Source organism: Bubalus kerabau, chromosome 1 (assembly GCF_029407905.1).
Source record: "Bubalus kerabau isolate K-KA32 ecotype Philippines breed swamp buffalo chromosome 1, PCC_UOA_SB_1v2, whole genome shotgun sequence".
NCBI classification, from domain to species: Eukaryota; Metazoa; Chordata; class Mammalia; order Artiodactyla; family Bovidae; genus Bubalus; species Bubalus kerabau.
The window spans coordinates 29,833,599-29,840,615 of NC_073624.1; the positions used below are offsets into that span (position 1 = coordinate 29,833,599).

Below are 7,017 nucleotides of genomic sequence, written 5' to 3' on the forward strand. Positions count from 1 at the left end.
CTAAGGGAACAAATCATAAAAAGGAGAGAGAAACTAGCTAATTCCTGGGGTAATTGGAACAATATCTGGAGCTGGGCATCTTGGCTTCTCGATTTAATAGGGCCGCTCTTCATGCTCTTTGCAGTGCTCTTGTTTGGCCCTTGTATTCTCAATGCAATTACCCAGTTTATAACCTCTCGGATTGAATCCATAAAGTTACAAATGGTAATAGCTCAATATAGCCCCCTAAACGATGGGGAGCTCTGAATGTCCTACAAAAACATGAGATGATGCTTTCTACAATGAATGATAGAAGCATCAAGAGGGGGGAATGAAGAGGAAAAGTTAAAATTTTACATAACCTCCTGCTCCTTCTGCCACCATAACTCAGCTTGCTCCTTGCAAAGTCTGGATCATGTAGGTCACGTAGTCTCAGAAAGTGCGGACTTACAGTACTAGGAACTGGAGCTTATCTCACTCACCCTTGCCCTGCTCTTTGCAACTGCCCAGCTCCTGCAAACCTGCTTAATCATGCCTGTCCATGTAAAGGTCAGGCATCCCCCTTCTCATCTTGACGCTGTTCCCGTGCACAAAAACCCCTTAGTTTAAACCAGCCTATTAGCAGCTAGTGTTGCCCACTATAGTCTGTCTATTAAAATGCTGTAACCCCTTTTTCAAGGCTCAGAGCTTGGAGTGTTAACTCCTCTGGGCCCACAGGCATAATAAACCTGAGTTCTCCGACTCTCCAAGTATGGTGCTTGGTTGCTCAATTACTGATTTCTGCAACTATATATATATATATATAAATATATATATATGTATATGCTTATAGCTGATTCACGTTGTTGTACAGAAGAAACCAATACAACACTGTGAAGCAATTATCCTCCAATTAAAAAGTTTTTAAATTTTTAAAAGTTAAAAAAAAAAGTAGATTGCAGTAGTATAGGTGGGAGATGACGATAATTTTATTTAGAAAAGTGTCCATATAGAAGCACAGAAGATGATTCTTAATCAGTTAAAGTTAATATGATATGTTGATGGAATAGTTATGAAGAAAGAGAGAGAAGGGGTGATAAAAATGATTTCCAGAATTTTGGATTACACAACTGGAAATATGACAATATTATTTGCTGAGAAAGGAAATATTAGAGGAGAACCAAAGTATTAAGCAAACTTTGGTAAGTTATGATACGGTTGGACAATTCCCCTACTTTAGTAACTTTCATAAAAAGAAAGTTTAGCTTTTTCTTCATCATTAGAAAAGCAGACTATGGAGTTAGACCTTCAGATTATGAATCCCAGCTACTACACTTACTAAATGAATATCCATGGAAAGTTACAAAGCCACTCCCTCTCAGTTTCCTCATTTGCTGAATGAGGATTTTCAGATGAAGGAAAAATTGTAATTTCTTCCTACAGTTGTAAGAACTATATGCTGCTGCTAAGTCGCTTCAGTCGTGTCCGACTCTGTGCGACCCCATAGACGGCAGCTCACCAGGCTCCCCCGTCCCTGGGATTCTCCAGGCAAGAACACGGAGTGGGTTGCCATTTCCTTCTCCAAGAACTATATATCTGCTTACATTTTTTTTCAAGCAAGATGACACAAAGCAAGATTTCAATAAATGTTAACTAATATTATTCTATTTCTATTCTCATTCTAGTGAAGGGGAAATTGAAGTATGAAAGTAAAAGCCTTGTTAGTCGCTCAGTCGTGCCGGACTCTTTGTGACTCCATGGACTGCAGCTCAGCAGGCTCCTCTGCTCATGGGATTTTCCAGGCAAAGATATTGGAGGGAGTTGCCATTTCCTTCTCCAGGGGGATTTTCCAGACTCAGGGATCAAACCCTGGTCTCCTGCACTGCAGGCAGATTCTTTACTGACTGAGCTAAGAGGAAAGCCCAAAAGAGAGGGGAGGCAAAAAGCCTACAGCACCTTGTATTGCCAGGTGGTCTCCCATCAAGTACTAAGCAGGCCCAACCCTGCTTAGCTTCCAAGATCAGACGAGATCCACTGTGTTCAGGGTAGTATGGCCATAGACTAGAGTGGATATCAGTTCCCTTCTCCAGGGGATCTTCCCAATCCAGGGATCAAACACAGGTCTTCCACGTTGCAGGTGAACTCTTTACCAGCTGAGCCAGGAGGGAAGCCCAATAGAAGTATAAGAAGTTTAAATCACCTGTCCAAGATAGCACAAATAGTTATAGAGCAGTCATACTGATTGCACATTCAATATTCTTAATACAAAATGTTAGTATTTCTAATCATACTTTAAAAGTTTTTATGGTTAAAATAAACTCTAATTGCATTAACTAAAAACATATTTTTAGCCTGGATTTTGAATTCTGGTAGATTTCCTATGAAAATTCAGGGATATTTCTTAACTATCCCTTTAACTATTTCCATGATTCTCTTCCTGATTATGTTGAAACACTGTGAAAAATGACAAATAATGATTCTTGCAGAAGCAAATGGGACTTTATGACATCACACTTTGAAGAGCGAACAAATCTGTAATCTTATCTTTTTTGACAGTTATAAAGGACATTTCAGAAACTGATTGTACCTCCTATAATTTTAAGAGAGTTAGCATACAACTAGAGAAAAAAATTTTCTCAAAAATCTTTTCTCTAGGGAAAATAGTCTAAAATATATTGTTCTTAATTCACACATACTGTCAACTTTTCCTTCAGATTCAACACCCATTACTATAAAATGTCATTTTATACTACTCAAAGATGGAATATCTTGTTATATGTACCAGTTCAGTTCAGTTCAGTCGCTCAGTCGTGTCCAACTCTTTGCGACCCCATGAATCACAGCACGCCAGGCCTCCCTGTCCATCACCAACTCCCGGAGTTCACCCAGACTCACGTCCATTGAGTCAGTGATGCCATCCATCCATCTCATCCTCTGTCGTCCCCTTCTCCTCCTGCCCCCAATCCCTCCCAGCATCAGAGTCTTTTCCAATGAGTCAACTCTTCGCATGAGGTGGCCAAAGTACTGGAGTTTCAGCTTTAACATCATTCCTTCCAAAGAAATCCCAGAGCTGATCTCCTTCAAAATGGACTGGTTGGATCTCCTTGCAATCCAAGGGACTCTCAAGAGTCTTCTCCAACACCACAGTTCAAAGGCATCAATCCTTCGGTGCTCAGCCTTCTTCACAGTCCAACTCTCACATCCATACATGACCACAGGAAAAACCATAGCCTTGACTAGACGAACCTTTGCTGGCCAAGTAATGTCTCTGCTTTTGAATATGCTATCTAGGTTGGTCATAACTTTCTTTCCAAGGAGTAAGCGTCTTTTAATTTCATGGCTGCAATCACCATCTGCAGTGATTTTGAAGCTCAAAAAAATAAAGTCTGACACTGTTTCCACTGTTTCCCCATCTATTTCCCATGAAGTGATGGGACCAGATGCCATGATCTTCGTTTTCTGAATGTTGAGCTTTAAGCCAACTTTGTCACTTTCATCAAGAGGCTTTTTAGTTCCTCTTCACTTTCTGCCATAAGGGTGGTGTCATCTGCATATCTGAGGTTATTGATATTTGTCCCAGCAATCTTGATTCCAGCTTGTGTTTCTTCCAGTCCAGCATTTCTCATGATGTACTCTGCATAGAAGTTAAATAAGCAGGGTGACAATATACAGCCTTGATGTACTCCTTTTCCTATTTGGAACCAGCCTGTTGTTCCATGTCCAGTTCTAACTATTGCTTCCTGACCTGCATACAAATTTCTCAAGAGGCAGATCAGGTTATATGTATAGATTAAGCGTTTTTCACTGTATTATATAAAATAAATATTACTGCTAATTTCCAAAGTTTCATTATCTTTGTGTTTTGTGTTATCCATTCTTTTACACAAATTTAAACACTTAATTTTAATGTTTTGCATTAAAAGTAATATTTAATGTTCAAATATAGGATTCCAATGAGAGTTTAATTTTATTTATATTTCTTTTAATTTTTTCATGCTTATGTAGAAAGTATATTGACTCCAGCCACATATTCCTTTGTTTTGTTTACTCTGAATCTAATTATCCTAGTCCAATTTTCAAAAAAATCAATTATGCAATACAGAAAAACATTTTGGAATCTGGAAAATTTTTTCTTATTGGCATCTCTGTTTTTAATGTTAGAAACATTATCTTTTGCAAAGAGAATGAAGGCATAGGTAATTTCAGTATCAAGTGAAAAAAAAAATACCTCTTTCAGGTTATCTCGGTATAATATTCCAAACTGGGATAAAGTCATCTGCTTATATCTTGGGGGAAAAAAAAAATGTTTCCTGGTATTGAAGATTCATAGGGCTTCCCTGGTGGCTTTGTGGTAAAGAACCCAACTGCCAATGCAGGAGACATGAGATTGCTATCTGGGTTTAGAAGATTCCCTGGAGAATAAAATGGCACCCCCAATCCTGTATTCTTGCCTGGTAAATCCTATGGACAGAGGAGCCTGGCAGGCTAGAGTCCATGGGGTCACAAAAGAGTCGGACATGACTAAGCAACCAAACAACAACAAATTTTTATTTTATCACGTCATTTGTTCCAAAGCCTGAATCTGTGCAGTTTTCTCTTTCTCTGTAGCCTATTCTATGAAAGTGTTAGTTGCTCAGTCGTGTCTGACTCTTTGCAACCCCATGAACTATAGCCCACCAGGCTTCTCTGTCCCCAGAATTCTCCAAGCAAGAATACTCGAGTGGGTTGCCATATCCTTCACCAGGGGATCTTCCCAACCCAGGGATTCAACCTGGATCTCCTGCACTGCAGGCGGTTTCCTTACTGTCTGAGCCACCACGGGTAGCCTATTCTATACCAGTCGTCTTTTGAGTCACTAAGTATGTTATTAATGTCCCCAGTGTCCTAAAGCCCCACAAAGCACTGAGAAAATTTCTTAGAGGTAGGGGTTACAAAGAGTAATGACTTGTTCTTTATCTTGGATGGGATATATTAGATCATTGTATCTCTAAAATATTCACTAGTATCAAATAGTCCCCTGTATCTCCATAAGGTTTATTTTATATCCTCTCATGCTCATGTCTCTTACTTTACCATAGTTCTTTCCATTTCCTATTTCCCAAGTAAATTAAAATAATGTCATCAATATGAAAGAACAGTTTGAGATTTCATAGAATATCCAGATGATTATGTTTTGTTTTTGTTTTTGGTGGAGGGGAGGAGGGTGATGGACTGCATTGTGACAAAGAACAAGAAAATAATTCAAGCTGTTGCATAAAACAATGAAGATGTATTGCCATCCTTTCCAAAGGAACACCAATTGTTCTGTTCCTCTTTCTCCTTAAGGATGAAAAGAACACACTCAACAATAGCAGCATAAGTGCCAGAGAATTTGTTGATTTGTTCTTGAACCAAACCTATATTCAATATGTTATCTGTGATGGGGACTATCACTTGGTTATCTTAAAGGCATCTTCTGCCACTTGATAATCCAGAGGATATTTTGATGAATGGAATGTGACACGGTAAGACCGTATGGTAAATCCATATGTAGTATGGATTTCAAGATGGCTCAGTGATTGCCAACAATCATTGCATCATCAAAAAAGCAAGAGAGTTCCAGAAAAACATCTACTTCTGCTTAATTGATTATGCCGAAGCCTCTGAATATGTGGATCACAACAAACTGGAAAATTCTTCATGAGACCAAAATACAAGACTACCTGACCTGTCTCCTGAGAAATCTGTATGCAGGTCAAGAAGCAACAGCTAGAACTGGACATGGAACAGACTGGTTTCAAATTGGGAAATGAGTACTTCAAGGCTGTATATTGTCACCCTGCTTATTTAACATATATGCAGAGTACATCATGAGAAATGCTGGACTGGATGAAGCACAAGCTGGAATCAAGATTGCCGAGAGACATATCAATAACCTCAAATATGCAGATGACATCTATGGCAGAAAGTGAAGAAGAACTAAAGAGCCTCTTGATGAAAGCAAAAGACGAGAGTCAAAAGGTTGGCTTAAAACTCAACTCTCAGAAAATTAAGATCATGGCATCTGGTCCCATCACTTCCTGGCAAATACATGGGGAAACAATGTAAACAGTGACAGACTTTATTTTGGGGGCTCCAAACTCACTGCAGATGGTGACTGCAGCCATGAAATTAAAAGATGCTTGCTCCTTGGAAGAAAAGTTATGACCTACCTAAAGCATATTAAAAAGCAGAGACATTACTTTGCCAACAATGGTCCATCTAGTCAAGGCTACAGTTTTTCCAGTAGTCATGTGTGGATGTGAGAGTCAGACTATAAAGAAAGCTAAGCACTGAAGAATTCATGCTTTCGAACTGTGGTGTTGGAGAAGACTCTTGAGAATCCCTTGGACTGCAAGGAAATCCAATCAGTCCATCCTAAAAGAAATCAGTCCTGAATATTCATTGGAAGGACTGATGCTGAAGCTGAAACTCCAGTTGTCCACCTGATATGAAGAACTGACTCATTGGAAAAGACACTGATGCTGGGAATGATTAATGGTGGGAGGAGAAGGGGATGCCAGAGGATGAGATGGTTAGATGGCATTACCCACTCAATGGACATAAGCTTGAGTAAACTCTGGGAGTTGGTGATAGCCAGGGAAGCCTGGCATGCTGTAGTCCATGGGGTTGCAAAGAGTGGGACACAACTGAGCAACTGAACTGAATTGAACAATGGTAAAGAATCTGCTTGCCAATGCAGGAGACACAGGCTTGAACCCTGGGTTGGGAAGATTCCCTGGAGGAGGAAATGGCAACCCACTCCAGTATTCTTCCTGGGAAAAGTCTATGGAATTGCAAAGAATTGGACATGACTGAGCAACTGACCACCACATGATAAGATTATCATACCTAATTCCTTTAAGTGTTTGAAAATAGCACTAATTGCTGCCATTCAACTTAAAATAATTGTATTGCTTCTTATTTTCTAACTGAGACAAGGATATGTGTACAGTGTCCAAGCCATGCTCTTCAGTTTCTCTACAGTAAAGTCTTAGTTCTTTGGAGAAGGCAATGGCACCCCACTCCAGTACTCTTGCC

General features: G+C 39.5%; 1 pseudogene; it reads right to left on the reverse strand.

Moving 5' to 3' along the window:
* Positions 1 to 1,902: 1,902 nt before the first annotated feature.
* On the reverse strand, positions 1,903 to 2,020 carry LOC129642403 (uncharacterized; annotated as a pseudogene).
* Positions 2,021 to 7,017: the final 4,997 nt, after the last annotated feature.